The 18,474-nt window shown below is 49.2% G+C and overlaps 1 pseudogene; it reads right to left on the bottom strand.

Annotated features, from left to right (window-relative positions):
• Positions 1–17,788: 17,788 nt before the first annotated feature.
• LOC144826144 (SKA complex subunit 1 pseudogene) lies at positions 17,789–18,265 on the bottom strand (annotated as a pseudogene).
• Between the last annotated feature and the right edge of the window lie 209 nt (positions 18,266–18,474).

Below are 18,474 nucleotides of genomic sequence, written 5' to 3'. Positions count from 1 at the left end.
CCCGACGGCCCCCAGCGCCTAGAGACCCTTACGGGTGATTGTGCGCTTTACAAATGTGGATTATTATTATTTATTATATAGGCCTCACAACAAACATGTACTGTTCCCTTTATGGCATTCGATGGAGTAGCATGTTGCTCCTCAGCAAATTTGTATTGGTGCCTTGTTAGGAGTACGCCGCTCTGCATCAATACAATAATACAACATACTTGAACCCTAGAGCACAGCAAGGCTATAATAACCGCAGTATACAACTGGCCAAATCTCTATTGACATAACCCATCTCGGCCTTCCATAAACATACAGACTTTAGTTAGACCCGGATTCAAAGTAGTGTTTTAATATCTGATCCATGAGCAAATGCATGTTTGCTCACAGATGGGAATTCTGAGTTGTGCACCAGCTAACACACACTGCAATTTTCTCTTGACAGATTTCACCAGAAAAAGACTGAGAAATGTCATTGGGGTAAAATGCTAAGACATGAATGCAAGACATGTAATTACTGTGTGCACTAATTATCACCCAAACTCTACAAGACCATGGCCTTAGTTGCTAAATCTGTCTTTGTACATCTATCATGATGACATCTATGCAAGTACATAACTTAAAATATGTTAGTCTCAGTTTAAGGTCATTGAGCCCATCGAGGTTGCCCATTTTTCTACCTGCTATAAGCTGATTGCCTCTAATGAATCTCCAACTCTGCTTCTGCCCTGACAATACGATTACATATTACTAAGAAGGTGCAGGGAGATAGAGAGGGAGAGAGTGCGTGCGTGTGGTTTTCTTTTTGATGGGAGAGTGACGAAACCCATCTATTCTGTCCATTTTCATGCATTCACCAGCCCTGTCTTTGCTCTTGCACTATGACATCATTGAGGATATTAAAATAGATCATCAAGATCATGCACAAATACTGATGACACACAAAGGTTACTAGACATGCCTCGTATGTCTGGTGCCCTGCCTTCTATCACCTAGTAGACCATGCTTAGATGGACATTTAGAACCCAGTATAGACTCAACATATCTGTCAGGGGGGCAAACCAATGGCCTCTGCCAGAAATTCCCTTCTGCCTGGACAGGATTTCTGTGTTGTGAGGGCAGCCAACATGAATGCACACCCTTTAGAGCACCAGAAATTTGCTTAGTGATAATCTATATATACCATCCACTCTTGTAGGGAGAAAATATATTCTCAAAGCGGTATTTTATTTTCTTAATACCAAAAACAGTTCGCCTGAAGCACATGGCGCTTTATCCCTGCTGATAGGGTTCCTTTTACATGTTTCCTGCCTGCAGTTGCCCTGACATGGCTCTGTTATTTTTCTTCTCTTTTGCTGTTTCTTCTGTTTGGAATACACTCTGTCTTGGCCTGTGCAAAATAGAGGACCATTCTATGTTTAAAAAGGTCATTAAAATTCATATATTGTATTGATATATATATATATTTTTTTAAACATATTTTAGTGAATAAAAGTGTTACAGTACAGAATCATACAGTTCACCACCCCTACAAGAGTGTGCCAAAGTTGAGCCTAACTCTGCAATGAAGCTAGCCAAACATTACATTGTCGTACATCGCCCTCGGGGGCAACACAACACGTATTAAGCAGGCATCGAGACTGATAGTACTGTAGTTATACATCACTTCTCAAATGAAGTTTAAGAAAACCAAACGGAACAAGCCCCAACCACCACCACCCTCCCCCCTCGGGCTCACACTACACAGAAATGCAAAACATTGTAGGTATAAAAGCAACCTCGTTTCTCCGTACGCAGCTGTGGTAGGTACCAAATTATGGGGGGCCCATACCTAGCCAAAATGAAAAATGTCCTGTAAATACCACCCATCTTAAGCGCTGGCAAATTAAATAGAGGAGTGCCCCCAAGGCCACCGCTCCAGAGGCGCAGGGCTCTGCACTCCAAAGGCCACTGCCACAGCAATGCATGGAACGCAAACGGTCAGAAAGCTTACTATAGAACCAGGCCACACTGCCAGGGAACGGAGTCAAACGAGCCCATTAACCAGCCCACCCTCGCCCGCCCCCCCCACCCCAGATTGTGCTACCGACCACCGAGTTCAAAGCATAGACTACCAAGAGCTTACATGTTGAAAACCACTCACACACACCAAGGAGAGCCCGCAGCAAAGTCTCCCCCCCGGCCCCTCCCCGCCCAGGAGCTCCGGGCCCAGGAGGACCCACCCCTACAATCGGCCCCCCTCACCTCACTCGCCAGGGGGAACACCAGATACACCCGGGGGATCCAGCCACAATCCTCTATAGTCAGCCCACCTCTTCCATATCTTATAGTGTTTCCGCGGACAGCCCCGGGCGATGAAAATGGGTCGCTCTAATCCCATGTTAAAATCTAGACCATTCCTCCAAGCAGAGAGCGGGGGGCCCCGATCAGCCTTCCAGCCCCTTCCGATGTCCCATTTTGCCAGGGTAAGCCCCAGGAGCAGCAGGTGTCGTTTATAAGCGTTGCCACCAATCCCCTCCATCACGTGGAGAAGAGCCAACTGCGGGGTGCGCGGAATCGTCAACCCCAACACCTCTGACAAGCACGCGAAAACCCCTCGCCAAAAGCGGTCCAACGCGGTGCGGGACCATATCGTATGTAGAAAGGTGCCCTCGTCTCTGCCGCACCGAAGGCACTCCGGGGAAGCGATCAGACCCGCTCGCCACAGTCGGGTCCGGGTAAAATAGACGCGACGCAGAAATTTAAATTGAATGAGCCTCAAGCGCATGGCTATCGCAGCCCCCCGCGGGGCCGCTAGGGCCTCCCTCCAATCCTTCTCGACATCCTCCTCCCAGATGCCTCGCAGTTTGTCTAGTGTCGGGGCACTATGAGTGACCAGGGACTGGTAAATCCTCGAAATCTTTTTAGTCTCCAGATCCCCCATAAAGACCTTGGCCTCCAGGGGGCTAAACTCCGGGAGCGCTTCAATGCCCATCAAGCTAGGAGAGAGAGCATGACGGAGCTGCAGGTAGCGAAAGAACTGGGATCGAGGCATATGAAATTCCTTCTGCAGGTCTGCGAAGGACCTGAGCGTCCCATGTCGCACCACATCGCCCAGGGTCGAGATCCCTATGGCATCCCAATCCCGGAAGCCCCCCAGGGTCGCGAGCGCCGGCAAGCGCCCGTTATGCCACAACGGTGTCTCCTCCATCAACTTACCCCACCACCCCATGCGCTTCAAGGACTGTCGCCAGACGTTGAAGACTAGCTTCGTAGCCGGCGGCAGATCCCTCCGCAACGGCGCTGAATATAACACTGTATGTAGGGTGTGAGGTTCCATCAAGAGCCGGTCTAGTGCATACACCGGGTCACCCCTGTCCCCGGATCACCACTCATTCAAAATCAGGAGATGAGAGGCCGGATAATAGGAGAGAAGATCAGAGGTCGCCAGTCCCCCGCAATATGTGGACAGAAAGCACGTACAGATGGCCACTCAGACCGCCTTTCCCCCCCACAGGAACTGCCCCAGCGCAGAGTTGACCTGTGAGAACCATCTGGGTGGTATCGGATAAGGGTGGTTCTTCAGTTAGTAGAGCAGCCGCGGAAGGGCGACCATCTTAAAGATCGCCGACCGGCCATAAATCGTTAGCGGCATAAGGGACCTGATTTTCATGTCCGATCTCGCGCGCTCCCAAACCGGTGCCAAGTTCCTCTCCCACGATACAACGGGCATGTCCGTGAGGAACACCCCCAAGTACTTGAGCCCCCCCGCCACCCTATGCAGCACATCGGCCCAGGGCCCAACCGCCTCGGGGTCTCCTAGTAGCCATATCGTCGATTTTCGGGGGTTCATATATAGTCCGGAGGACTCGCCGAAGATCTTCATAACTTCCAAAATTCTCGGCCCGACCTATTCAAGTCCGTCAGAAAGAAGAGGACGTCGTCTGCGTTTAACGGAATTCTATCCGAGGCCCCGGGGCCCACTCAAATCCCCGCATTTGCGCTTCCATGCGCACCCATGCCGCCAGCGGCTCCATCGCCAGAGCGAATAGGTACGGGGACAAGGGGCAGCCCTGCCGCGTACCACGCTGCATCGAAAAGCGGGAAGACACGGTCCCGGGCACTCTCACCAACGCTGTCAGCTCGTGGTAGAGGAGGTGGATATACGATAAGAAACGGGGGCTAAAATTAAGTCTGCGCAGAAGGGCAAAGAGGTAGACCCAGCTGAGGGAGTCAAACGCCCTATCGATGTCCGCTAGCAGGAGGGCCGCCGGGGTCCCCAATCGTCTAATAGCCGCCAGTGCCACATGCGCCCGCCTGATGTTGTGGCCCGTCGCCCGCTGAGGCATGAAGCTCGCCTGATCTGGGTGTACCAGGGCCGATATATGCGGCAGGAGACGATTAGCTAGCGCCTTGGCCAGCACCTTGACCTCTACATTTTGGAGCGATATCGGACGGTAGGAGGCATGCAGCTCCGGGAGTCGGCATGGCTTCAGAAACACCACCACTTCCGCATGGCGCCAGTCCGAGGGAAGCCTACCCGCCTCCCTAGTTTCCTCTACTACCGCACGATAATGCGAGGCCAGCTGGAGATGGTAGCGCCTGAAAAACTCGCTCGGAAACCCGTTAGGGCCAGGCGCCTTCCCCGGATTCAGCTCCCCCAGGGCCCCTGCCAATTCTTCATCTGATACGGGTAGGTCCAATTGCTGCTGCGTCTCATCAGACACCACCTACAGCGGGTGATTCCCAATGAATCTCTCCACCCACTCCTCCGCCAAGCACTCCCGCGGGGCATAGAGGTCAGCATAGTACTCCGCAAAGCTATCCGCTATTGATTGGGGGCCAGCCAGCAGTGTTCCACTCCCGTCCAGTAGTCCCGGGAGGGCCTGGGGGCGGAAGGTCCCCTGACAGAGCCTGTGTAGCATTTTGCCTGATTTGTCCCCCCATTGTCAGACCCTGCTATGCGTTGCCAGCCACGCCTGTCGCGCCTCATCTAAAAGAAGAGAGGCATAAGGCTGCTGAGCCTGAAGCAGGTGTCGTACTCCCCCACCCCCCCTACTCTGACACTCCAGTCCCTCCACCTACGCTTCGGCCCGAACCAAAGCGTCTCTGCGCCGTTTGTGTGCCGCCGTGCACCAGGCGATATCTGCTCCTCGGAGAGTAGGTTTCATTGCCTCCCATAAGGTTGTTGCGTCCGAGACCGAGCCCAAGTTGGTAGTCAAGTAGTCCGCGATCGCCTCCCTCATATGTTTATCATATTCCGCGTTTTGTTGATGCCACACCGAGAGGCGCCACCTGAACGGAGGCCGCGCCCCGCCCAGCTGCAAGTCTAGGTATACTGGGGAATGGTCTGAAAGCCCCCTAGAGTGGATACCAGCCGACACCACCCTCAAGACCACCTCCCAGAGGAACAAACAGGTAGTCAATCCTTGAAAAGGACGCATGTACTGCGGACAAGAAGGTATACTCCCTCCTGGCGCCATGGTGCTGCCATGTGTCAACCCAATCCAGACTAGACACCAGCGTGTGTAATTTCGTGGGTTGGGAGCCCCCCCGAGCCCCGCCCGCCCTGGACCTATCCCTACTAGGGTCTATGACATCGTTCCAATCACCTCCCACCACAGACACCACGTCAGGCATATCCGACCACAGCGCCATCAACCGCTCCACCAGGGACCATTGCAAAGGGGGGGCATACACACATCCCAGCACTACTGCCTCCACTCCGATCATGCCTCGGATAAATACATATCGCCCTTGTCCATCCAGCCACTGTTGAGCATGCACATAGGGAACCCGATGATGGATAAGAATAGCCATGCCCCTGGACCCCTGTGCAAAACCGGCACGGGACACTGATACCCATAGCGCTGTAGGCAGAGCACCCTGGAGCCCATCAAGTGAGTTTCTTGCAGTAAAAGGACATCCGCCCCCACACGCTTGGTCTGTCGCAGGACCGCCCCCACTTGATTTTATCTAGGAGCCCGCAGACATTACAGCTCACCACCCGAAGGGTGCCCAGGGGTCCCTGGGCCGCTGTTAACCCGCTAGCCATTCAGGTGTGTGCCGTGTGGGAGCCCTAAAGAGTAGTCGCCGCAATATGTATGGAAGGCATAGAATACTCGGTGTGAAAGCGCAATCAAACCCCAAAACCAACCCCCCCCAAACCCCCCACCCCATACCTCATGAAACATTGAAGTACCTGCCGCGGTCAGGTTGGAGCCAGGCCCCCAACCGGGGGAATCGGGCTGTCCCAGCCAATGGATCCCTAACTTACCACCCATAACAGTTCCACCTGCAACCTACAGATGTGAGGGCTGCAGGCTTCGAGCCCTCGCAGGGGCTCCCTCGACATTACAGCAAACATTATAGCATAAGGTCCAATTATGAGGGTTCTCCAGTACAATCTCCTCCAGCTGGGACTGCATCCCCTGTTTTCTGTGTCCGGTGCACCGCAGATCCCCCGACCCCCGAGCTGCATGAATGGGACCGCCTCCGGGACCGGGACCTCCGAGGGCCCCGACGATGTTGTCTCTGCGATGCCTGCTGCGCGCTCCTTCGCTCAGTGACGAGTCGGAGTGTAGACCTGGGGGGGTATGGGCCCGCCCCCGCACAGTTTCATCCGTCCACTTAAAGACGTCTTCTGGAGAATCAAAGAAAAAGGTCCGTGACTGAAACACTACTCGGAGGCGCGCCGGAAACAATAGGGCATATTGGAGCTTGAGTTCTCTGAGCCGAGCCTTAGCCGCCTGAAACAACTGGCGCTGCTGCTGTACCATGCGTGTGTAATCCGGGAACACCATGATCCTGTGATTGTCAAACATTAGGGGTTCTTTAGCCCTGGCCTGTTTTAGGATGGCATCGCGGTCAAAGTAGTTCAGCAGTTTCACGATGACCGGGCGTGGCCAGGCCCTTACCGGCGGGTTCTGTACGAGCGCCCTGTGAGCCCGCTTGATGACAAAGCAGCGGGAGAGAGCGTCTGGAGGCACCAGCCCTCAAGCCACTGCGTAAGGAAGCGTTCCATGCCACCGGACTCGCACCCCTCCAGGAAGCCCACAAAGCGCAGGTTGTTTCGGCGGGCCCGCCCTTCCGCATCCTCCACCCGCAGTGCCAAGCCTTTCTGGGTACTTTCCAATTTTGCCACCTTCTGCTTGAGGGCCACAACATCATCTTCCACTCCCGGCACACGCGTTTCCACCTCCGTTATGCGGGACACCGCATTCCGCAGATCCTGTCGTAGCAGCATCACGTCCGATCCAACCGCGCCAATCTTGCCATCGAGCATGTCCCTGGATTGGGTTATTGCGGCCAGCAACATCGCATTGTCCGGCGAGCCCTCCTGTGAATGTCCGGCAGCATCACTCACTCGCCGTCCCCGGGCCAGTAAACTTGTCGATGGACCCATGCGTAGTGGGGCCACTGCCCCCCTTGCCTCTCGTCATGGTGAGCGCCAGCCTGCTCTCCACTACTCCCCCTCCAGGGGGACTCCACCAACCGCACCCACACACGGGGCCCCACTGGTTTTACTGGCACTAGTGTTTGACGGCAGGGTGCCTGCAGTATGGAGCTTGCAGGTTTCGGGGCCAAGGCCAGGTCCGGCAGGCCGAGACAATCCCGGGGAAGGCCAAGAGGCACAGCAAATGGGCAGAGACTCCGTCCAGGCCTCGCAGAGTTCCACTCCACACCGCTGAAGGCCCAACCGTTGATCCAGAGGGAGTGGGCCACAGTATGGGTCCAGGCCCACTCCAGCCGCCACACAGGGCCCCCCCCTCCGTCCGATCCGCCTCCCTGCCACTCCCCCACACAGCTCGATCTGGCCGCCGGCCCCTCGGTAGGGGGGGTCCCCACTCCGCCGCACACACCAGCTAGTTGCCCTCGTGACTGGCCCGCAAAGCCCCGCACCGTGACTCAGCCGCCGGCGAGGCAGGAGAGGGGGGGCCCAATCCGCGAGGCCACCATGATGCCCCACTACGTCTAGCCAGCACCCGCTGTGCCCCCCACGCGGCCCGGCCCGGCCGCCGATCTCCCGATAGACAGAGGAGGAGGGGGCGCACCGCCGCAGACCAGATCAATGCAGTAGGCAGCGGGTTGCGGGGGCAGCCTCCCGCCCCGCAGCTCTATCAGGAACGGCCCGGTTAATGAGCCGGAGCACTCCTCCCACCGTCACCTCACCAGGGGGTCCGCAGCACTTGTCCGTCTTGGGCCGATCTGCCCTGTGCACCGCCTTGGCTCCTGTCGGCACCCCTCCACTGGGTACAGACCGCCTGCCGCGCAGTCCCGGGCCCTCCAAAATCAAGGCCCCGGTGTCAAAGATACCCACCAGGCCGCAGCATGCCGAGTCAGCAGTCTCCGTCCCCTGGCACCGCAGCTACGCAGCAGGGACACCGGACCGTTCTGCCCGGTCAGCAAAGGCAGGATATCCCCTCGAGGACCACCAGAGTGTCCGAGGGAGCAAGGATAAATGCTGGATAAGTGCTGGGTTGGACGGAGCTCACTAGCACACGTCCGCCATGATGGCCTGCCTAGCCACGCCCCCCCGGATTGATATTTGTTTTGATGTTTTTTGATGTTAATCAGTTCAGAGCGAAGATGCCTTTATGCGTCTATTGTACTTTATAAGTAACAATTTGACTCAACTCATATCTTGCATGTATAGGTTGTCAATATATTTAGTGGGTGCTTTCAGGAACTAAACGAAGGGGTGGTGGCAATGTTAGAAGAAATCTAGAAGCAATTATGTGTTGTCCTTTGATAATGGAGCATTGTTGCCTGAGAGGTAGCTTGGGTGTCCAGCTACTCACCTATGGGTAGACTGAGAGATAGCACAATTATATGAAGCCTGACGACATAATTTATATATAACCAGAGCTATACATTTGCCACCTAAGGTAAACGACTCTATGATGAGAGAGCATTTTGTAAGAGGTGTAGAATTCGCTTTGGCGAACTTGCCTTTGGTGGTTTTTCTCTGGGTCTATGCTGAGGAAGCACCCCAGAACTCCTCTTGTCTAGGCACTGCATCGCTCTGCCCTTCTTCTTTAAACTGGTGTAGTTAGGCTGCGACATGCTTATGAAACCTTATTCCGCTGTAAAACTAGGCCTGGGCCGGTAGAAAGCAGCTTACGTCTAATATTGGGTATAATAGGCTACCAATGCAATAGCATTGTACAATAAAAACAATACTTTGTGCACTACTTGTTCTAGTGACAAACTGGTAACACATCTGCCTGGGGTCTCACTTGCGCTTCATTTAAGGTTGCCCCTTTCTCTACCTAGCACAGGCGAACTGCCATAATTAGTATACATATTTAGGAATGACCAATATAGAGGATATGGTAACTCTTACTGGAGAAATTTGTAACAAACATTGCATTTTATAAGGCACATTGCTCCTGCGAGTTTTAAAAACAGCACTGATATTTTAGTGAATTTGACACTTTATGTGCTGAGGACTTCAGAACAAAATAGAAAGCATGGCTGTTATTATTATAAGATGCTATGAAGAGGCACAATTTCTGTTTCTGTTGGGAGTGAACTCTTTGCAAGGTACTGACTAATACCAACACATTATTTAAGTTCTGAAACTTAAAGGAATACTTGTATTCTTTGCATGCTAGAACACCATTCATTACAAATACATTTCAATGCAACTACTTAGTTTGCTAGTTATTTAGGCCTAGTGGCTTCCTGCATGAATAGAGCTCAGTCATCTCATGTGAGAACTGCTGCATGCAATGAGCTAACAAAAACGTTTTTAATTTTATTTATGATAGCACAAATTTCTGCAATAGTAATTAACGGGCAGTAATACTGCCAACTGGTTGACACTCCCTTATTCAAGCTCAGGGGGGAAGGAAGATTATCTATTTAGCTCTTTATTTTCTCTTCTTTGCTCCAAGCTTTGCTCTGTCCCCATTGTTTGTAGTGTTGGCCCTGCCTCCCTTGGTTGACCTACTAGCTGTCCCCACACCCAATATTCAGGTCCATTTGCACCCCTGCCTTCTCGTGTGATTCCTTTAGCCAGCACTTCCTGTAGGCCTTGAAGATCCATACTAATTAAAAACTTAAATTAAGCTAGCAGGTTCCAAATTATACTATACTACACATGGATTGTTCTAATACACAATCCACTTACGCCAGAAATCCAGATTACCTTTCTTTTGTACAATTTAGTTAGCATAGAGCTGCATTTCTAATCTGTTTTGGGATTCCTCTAAAATTGAGGTCTCCTGATGCCATTAAGTTCCATGTGACTATCAGTTTGTGGTATATACTTTGTCTCCCTATCCCCTGGGCATATGGAGTGTCCTAGTCGAATATACACATTTAAAGAACTGGGCCACAAGACCTGCACCACCAACAATGCATCAGTGTATTCCAGGCCTGTCAGTGAGGTGTAAATTGAAAGATATGCGACCAGAAGCGCAATGAAGAAGAAACGAATGTGGGGGGTGGGGGGAGGGGACAGAAGGAGGATAAAACAGAGAAACACAGATTAAAAGAAAAGAGAGCAGTTGATAATATGTTTTCATCCTCGCATTCCCGTTACTCTGACTCGTTGGACAGGTGTTTACGCGCCACGCAGCTCCTCAGCGGGTGAACCCGTAGCCGTCCCTGCGTGCACCGCGGTGGGAATCAGTAACGCTCAGGCCATGCGGAACCAGCGCCTCCAGGCCATCAGCAGAGCACGTCACGCTCCGACGGGGCCCGGCGCATAATGATGAGCCCGTCACCGGCTCCACGCGCTGAGCGCCGAGGATTAGAGGAGGGGGAAATTAATCTCTCCATAATAATGCCGGATGCAGTCCTCCTCTCGTTTACCGCAAGAGCGATGAGCATAGTCGTGCCTTATTAAAGACGCTCTGTAGTGTCAAGACCAGCAGTGAAGGGGGAGGGAGCGCTGTTTGCGGTAATGTGGGAGTAGTAAATGAAGCTTAATGCTTAGTAGCCTCCAGGAGGAACGTGGCCCGTTTCCAAGGATTGCCTCTTTTCAGGACAGCATAGTCGCGGTGGGTCTTCCTAAGGCTGTCTGACACTCTGTCCTAACCAACCTGGTCGGAAATTAACAAAAATGGCATCTTTTTAGTGACGTATATTTACAATCTTTTGTTAGGCAGACTAAATAAAGAAAATAAGCTGTGGCAAATAGGCCTGGCCTGTTTTAGGTGTACATGTTCCTTCTAATGGATGTATATTGTGTGATGCTTGGATGCAAAAACAGAAAACATTGATACAGGGTCCCATATGCACACAGATTTCTCCCAATTGCAAATATACAGCCACTTAGAACACACTTAACCAGACATGCAGCTAGTAAACATATGTATGGGTGCACATGCATACACAGTTGGAATCTGCTGAAAAGCACGAATGGACTGATCGATGACTGTGTTTTGGCGAAGTGAGCTAAAGAACCATGATGGATTCAACCCATATCTGTGACTGGCGGGGAGTGTCTGAAAAGCTTCAGCACTCCGTCCATCATCTCCTTGTGTTTACTTTGTGTTTTTATACAAAAATGAATATAAAACTGAATGGCTATAGGTATAAACAATGGTGGGTTGGTAATTAGATGTATGAACGCATGAATCAATTACTATCTGGATAGACAAATGATTGTGGCTAGATAGACAGTTGCATAGGTGATGGTATAAGGATGCATTGACGTCATTGCACAGAAAAAGGAAACCGATGTCCGATTAAAATGAACAGCTGCAGTAGTTCCCAAACTTTCTCGAGCTGTGACTCCCTTGACCTGTTGATCTGTGGTCACAGCTCTCCATTATTATTCTTTTTTTGGAGGAAGGGGGGATGTAAAACCGGCCTCTGCTGTACTTCCATTTTTCACCCTGAAAATAATTGGGATGAACTAGATGAAGGTATTATAATCGTAGATCATGTAATCTTAAATGTGCCAAATAAAATGAATGCAATAATAAAAAAAGGTCTTTGCACATCATAGTGATGGTCAATTCCAAACGTCAGTGATTTGTGAAATGTGAGAAACACCTATTTGTGAAAATGTGAAAACACCTACACAAAACAGACAACTTATATAGTGCCATGAGCAGGGTGCAGCAGAGTGCCTCATTGTACCCTGTAGTTTTCCCTACGTGCAAAATGCATTTTACTTGTGGCGCTGTAAATTCCTCACACTGTTTCTGTCTGTACCGTCTTGCTTCAGATATTTTCTGAATTGCTTTCCTGTTTATAATATAGGGTGGTTGTAACGCGCTCTGAGCATAATGGCAGCCTTATTCATCATTCATATTTAATGCTGGCCAGTCCCACGTTAATAACCATTGTCATTAATTCTTTCCCTTTGGGTTTTTACATGGGTAAATAAAGTCTCTTTTTGGTGTTTCCCGGTCGCCATTTTATTGGCACACGCAAAATCCCGGCACGTAATTTGTAAATAATTACTCTAACAACCTGCCCTGCTTTACTAGTAAATACAGAGGAAAAGGGCAAGTCACTTGAAAAAGCACAACTTTTTCTTATGTTCGACAGAAAGCAGAGAGTGTTAGTTTAGTTATAATATGTTCCAGCGCTGAGCTGAAGGACCAGAAAATAGATGGTTCCATTGAAACAGTTTTGGTTGGTGGCTGTTCTTATTCCTGGTAGTACACACCGGAGCATGTTGTTAAAAAGTCGCTGCTGCTTTGCTGAATTTCAGTCAGCGTTTTTCCTTATTCACTACCATCCATATCAAGCAAAGAATCACAGTCTTTTACTGCTACTATTTCTTAACAGCAGGTTGGAGGTTGCCTCGATGTTCCCAAAGCATACCAAACAACATACTGAAGACGTGCTCAATATTAGGTGCGCATCTGTTTGCTGGCTAGTTTTGATGGCACACAGGGGTGCCACAGCACACAGATTTGGAACCACTGGGCTAGTGAATGAGTAATTTAAGAACAAAAAGAAATCCAATTGTGCTATGACACTGGGTTTGACAAACATAAGCTTCCCAATTGACTCACTGAGCCCTGTCTGGACAGTAGTCCATGCCTTATTGCCTATGGATTACTGTGCAGTCTCCCACTGTTCGCAAACTGCAGTAGCCTTATAAAAAAGTATTTAGGAAAGCGCTAGAAAACACACAGAATAAAAACAAAATGATGCCTAATCTAATTATGTAGACAATTACAAGTTTGTCTTCCAGTCCGGGTTTTGCAGTCTTGTCACAGAGCAGAGCGGATCCAGCCAGCAACTGAGCGGAGCCAGCGGTGTCAGCAGAGTCGGGAAAGCGGTTGCTGCTTCTGCTACCGCTGCCACATCAAGTGACGCCGTGATGGAGGAAAGGTGGGAGTCGCTGCGCCGCGGTTGGGCCCTGAAAAACTGTACCCCCGCTCCCGGAAAAATCGGAGAAAGTCGCGGGAAGTTGCGAGAAGCGGCGGGGCTCGGCGGAACCAGTGGAATTGGTAGGACCTGGGGTATCCAGTTATTCCACGACCCCCGGAGGGGCTCCCCCGCCCCATACAGCCGCTACAGTCTCACACAGCGGCAGTGCTGCCTGACCTTCTGACGACCTGCCTCTGTTGCTCCTGCTCCTGCTGCAGTACCTGGTAGTCTCGTGGCAACACTCTGAAGGGAGCGGAGACAGAGGGCAGCAGATTTTGAGAGGCAGAGAAGTAGTGGCAGCTCTAGCCTCGGGAGCAGCAAGTCCCTAACAAAGTAGGAACAGGGCACTCCAGGGCTGCAGGGCAAGCAAGGACCAGGATTGGACCATCTACATTTTACTTCTTTTCATTTCTCGTGCCGTCCAGCATCAGGGACACAAGGAGCTACAAGGGGACACAAGAGGCCATAAAGCAACAAATTTACAAACTACAAAACTGCGCAGCTACAGAAGCGGGGAGGTTACAGGATTTGAGAGGTGAGCCAGGCAACCAGAAACTCCTTTCTTTTCCTCCAGCCTCCCTCCTCTCTCCTACTCCCGCTCCTTTTCATCTTGACTAACATAATTGACACAACTTTTAAAACTGAGACTGAGACCCAAGTCTTCAGACTTGCACACTCACCGCAGCCTTCCCCCACACTGCTCAGCACTGTTCATTTGATCCTCTGAGTTCTCAAGTCCCTGCGCTAGCACATTTACTACTCAGCGCTGAACATTTGAACCTCAATTATCTAAGTAATTCCATGTTCTAATTCCAATTTCAATTCACAGTCAAACTCTTGACATAATAGAAGGCAACTAGGCCAAGTCGACTTAAGTCTAGCAGAAAAAGACCCGGAATCCTTTGGAAAGGCCAACACACTTTCAGGAAACCCAGTCATTCACCAAGCAGCGCCGGATAGTGTCGGAGAGTATTGGTTAGAAAAAGAGATGTATAGACAGGTAGCCTATTCAGTCTATCAGAATGCGAGCGGGTGAAGGGGTAGCGTAATCGGAAAAAGAAGAACAAAGTTCTCAAAGTACCTATTAATCAACCAGGCAACGCACCATCCAGCAATGTGGAGAATTCAGCAGCGGTAGGCAAACGGCCTATGCAGTCTTAGATCACACGCCAATGTTGATAAAGCTAAGCAGTGGTCCTCCACCACTTGAGAAAGCACAAAAATCCGGTTATCAACCCAAAATGTATTCTAAGTTCTTCTTTGTAAAAGATGCTGGTGCTCTATTAAATCACACTAATGAAACACAGCAGGGACTTCCCTCTCCCCTAAGTCCAGAAAAACCATCAATGAAAGCAACAGAAGGGATAAGGACAAGAACAGTCTTAAGAACAACCTCAAGAAGTCCACCATCAAAGTTGACCCAGGAAGATTCCTTTGAGAGATGACGAGGACAGCAGAGCCTGCAAACAGCAGCAACTAGCGTTGAAGGTGTCAGAGGTGTTGGTGAATATGAATTCAACGACGGGGGCTACAGCAATTACAGCCTTGCCCTCAACGAAGACCACTCTAACAACAGTATTGAAATAGAGAATAAGGAAACAAGGGAACCTAGGCAATCTTCGGGTTCGCCACTCTTTAGCGGGCCCCCAGAGATTGAGAGTTCCTCTAGAACCATCAATCTCAATCAGGGCGGTTCCCCAAGTAAAGAGAGAAATAGTGACTCAACATCCTGGAATTACCAAATCGTCACCCCGTTCTAATATACCTTTGGAGCATAAAATGGCTAATAATACGTTAGCAATATTATTAACTGAATTAGAGTAAGACAAGGTTGACGAAAGAGTATTGAAGAATTGTCTCCCACCCACAGAAGACTGGACACAAGCCCACAGCACCCCCAATACCTCCAGGACCCAGAAATAGACTTATTGAGCACCACCCCTTCAGGCCAAAATTCAGAAGGACATCCATGAATCTCAACGCCAAAGCGTTCCGACAGTGACAGTGACCGGGAGGAAACTCCAGTTAATCACGAGAAGTCCTATAGCGGTCATTGTAATAAAAAATCTTTTCTCACAACGGAAGAATGGGAAAAATTGATCAATACATACATCCTGGAAATAAGAGACAAACCACTCCTTACTGAGGAGTCCGCTACAAAACATAACATAGAGGAAGCATCAACAGAACAGAATAAGTTCTGGGGGGTCCCTATTAAATACTATGCAACTATCCATAAAAGCTATGGAATACCATTCAGATAAGATGGATATCCAGCTAGCGTTGCTTAGTTGCTTAGCAATGAACGTGGCAAGCATAAACAACAAACTCTTGGAACTGAACCATTTGATCAAAAGAGGTCAATCCGAAACAACAATAAACCCCCCAAGTTGTGCATGCTTCTCATTCGTTGACAAAATTGCCACGTTACCAACAGTAATGCGAGATCTCTTGATCGAAATAAAGGAAGCAAATATCGAATACAACAATGGAATTCAAAAAGGCGATCCTAAAGGAGAAGGAAGAGGAGAGGATAGTACTCCAGGGAAGGAATCTAACAACAATCTGTCCAAAGAGTTATTGAACTACCCCAAAGTAATTAAGGGAAGTAAGCACACAAATGCTTACGGCCTTCAACTGCGATCTCCAATCACGGAACAACTTGGAAGAAGAGACTCTCATGTTACTCACAATCAAACAGATAAAAAAATCAAATTTCTAAGGGCAAGAAAGAGGGCACTCCGGGGCCCAACGGAATTCCTCCAAGTCTATACAAAGAAAGATCCAGACTACTGGGCCGAACAACTTCATCCCTCTTTAAAAACATCCTGGATGGGGGGAGAATCCCAAACTCCTGGAAAGGATCTATTATTTCCCCTATTTTCATAAAAAGGGAGTAAAAGTCAAGCAAAGAATTACAGGTTAATAGCCCTAATTGACATAGACGCAAAATATTTTGCAGGTCTATTACTGGAAGAACTCACAGAATGGGCATCAACGAGAGGATTAATTTCTATTAACCAAACAGGCTTTTCAAAGAAGTACAGGGACAACGACTAACATTCTTGTGCTCTCTTTATTAATTGACACCTCAGTAAAAATCAAGCAGCCACTATTTGTCTGTTTTATTGACTATTCGTCTGCTTTCGACGGCATCGAAAAGGGCAAACTCTGGTCCAAGCTATCTGGCTGGAAAATCGCCCCACAACTTTTGAACCAACTAATTGCACTTCACTCCAACACATAGATCCAAATAAAACTAGGAACCGGTAACATCCTGTAGAGGAAAATATTGACCACCAAGGGGGTGAAGCAGGGATGTGTTCTTGCCCCAACCCTGTTCAACCTCTTCCTGTCAGATCTTTCAGCAGAGCTCGACAACTGCATCCACCATGCCCCAAATCTAGGAGGCTTAACAATAGCAAACTCGTTGTATGCAGACGGTTTAATACTGATCAGTCGAACCCCAGTTGGCCTTCAGCACCTTATAAATACTACAAGCAACTTTTCAGACAGAAATGGGCTAACGATAAACTTGGAGAAGTCAAAAGTGATGATCATAAATCAAAGGAAAGTAGGGCATCCTCGCTGGGAACTTCAGGGCAAACTGTTGGAGGTGGTTGATGAGTACAAGTATCTGGGTATCACATTTGACAGAAAGGGTTCCTTTGGACAACACCAAGAAACTATTAGAAAAAGAGGTGCTGCACTGGCAGTAGCACTAAAAAGAATTAGGCACAAAATAACAGGCCCTGATCTATCACCCCTTCTAAAAGACTTTCGAGAAAAATTGCTTCCTACCATCACCTACAGAAGTGAATGCATGAGAGGAAAAGACAAAACAGTTCTGGATAAAGCAGTGTCGAAATCAATTCGACTAATTTTTAACCTCTCTCAATACATTTCTCCAGCCCAGCTAAGACTAGAATATGGCCTCCAAAAACAGCAAGTAGCACGGAAGGGGGCTTATGCAAAATGCGAGTACAAAATAAAGGGAGCAGAGAACGGTTCTATGAACTCATACTTATGGAAAGAGATGAACAAAAACAATTACAATCCAGCTGCGGTCTATCTACACTCGGCAATAAACTATCTAGCCCTACAGGAGCTCTGGGAGCTCAATGGCCCACAGAAAACCTTTAAACAATTAGTAAACAACCTTTAAACAATTAGTAAACAAAACAGTATTGCCTTTGGAAGAAGACAAATCTACACTATCCAAAAGAGCACACAGGTGGTTCGACATTCAGAGTTACACAAGGGCCGCGCCGTAAACCTACTTGGAAACAGGATTCTCAAAGATTGCGAAGGAATCATATCTGAAACTGAGGATGGGTGTTTTACCGGTCAACCAGCACCTTCCCCCTTGACAAAGGTCAGGCACAACCACAAACTGTAAAATCTGCGGTGAATCAAAAACGATATCCTCCATTTGTTGTGCAGCTGCAGAGGCTTAGACAAAGAGCGCAAACTGCTATTAAAACCAGCCTGGAAGGCGATTCTTCATGTAAGCTGGGATGCCTTCAAACTCCTTGATAGTTATCAACTCCATTTCTTTAATTGTTTTTTTGGCTTTTGCTGGTTTCTTATCAGGCACATTCTCTTCAAATCTAGTTGTCTCTTCTGGCTATGCTTTTAGCTCAGCCGCACAGTTTTTGTGTTTTCTTTGGCAGGTGTGGGGGAATATTTTCTTTCAGGTGTGTAGCTGCCATGTGGTCTTTGATGGAGAGTTCAAGTTCCTTCAGTGAATTTGACAAGTTTTCCTGGCGTTGAACTTCTCATTCCAACCTATTGAGCAGAAGATACAGTGCTTGACTTTCCTCTGCAATTTTACCTAGTACAGTCGCCAATGAGGTATCTTGACCGATATTTCTTAATTGTAGGATCTTCTTGACCGTAGAAATCTTGTTGTTGATGTGCAAGCATAAATCTTCCAAATCTGCAGATGCCATATCTCCTCAATTATAGTCGCCCTCCAGGCCAGGGAGTCCCCGGCGGGACCCGCTGTCCACAGTTACACGCAGACTCTGTCCTGGCGGCCGCTGCAACCGGGTGGGCCATTTACTCCTCTCGGGCTCCCTCAGATCATCTGGCATTATTGAATTGATTCGGGGGTTGAGTAAATTAAAACGGCTGTGCTTCCTGCAGGCAGCACGATCCTGC

The sequence above is a fragment of the Lissotriton helveticus genome, chromosome 3_2 (genome assembly GCF_964261635.1).
Source record: "Lissotriton helveticus chromosome 3_2, aLisHel1.1, whole genome shotgun sequence".
NCBI lineage: Eukaryota > Metazoa > Chordata > Amphibia > Caudata > Salamandridae > Lissotriton > Lissotriton helveticus.
The sequence above is the reverse complement of the archived record's forward strand: the minus strand, read 5'-3'. Positions and strand labels throughout refer to the sequence as shown.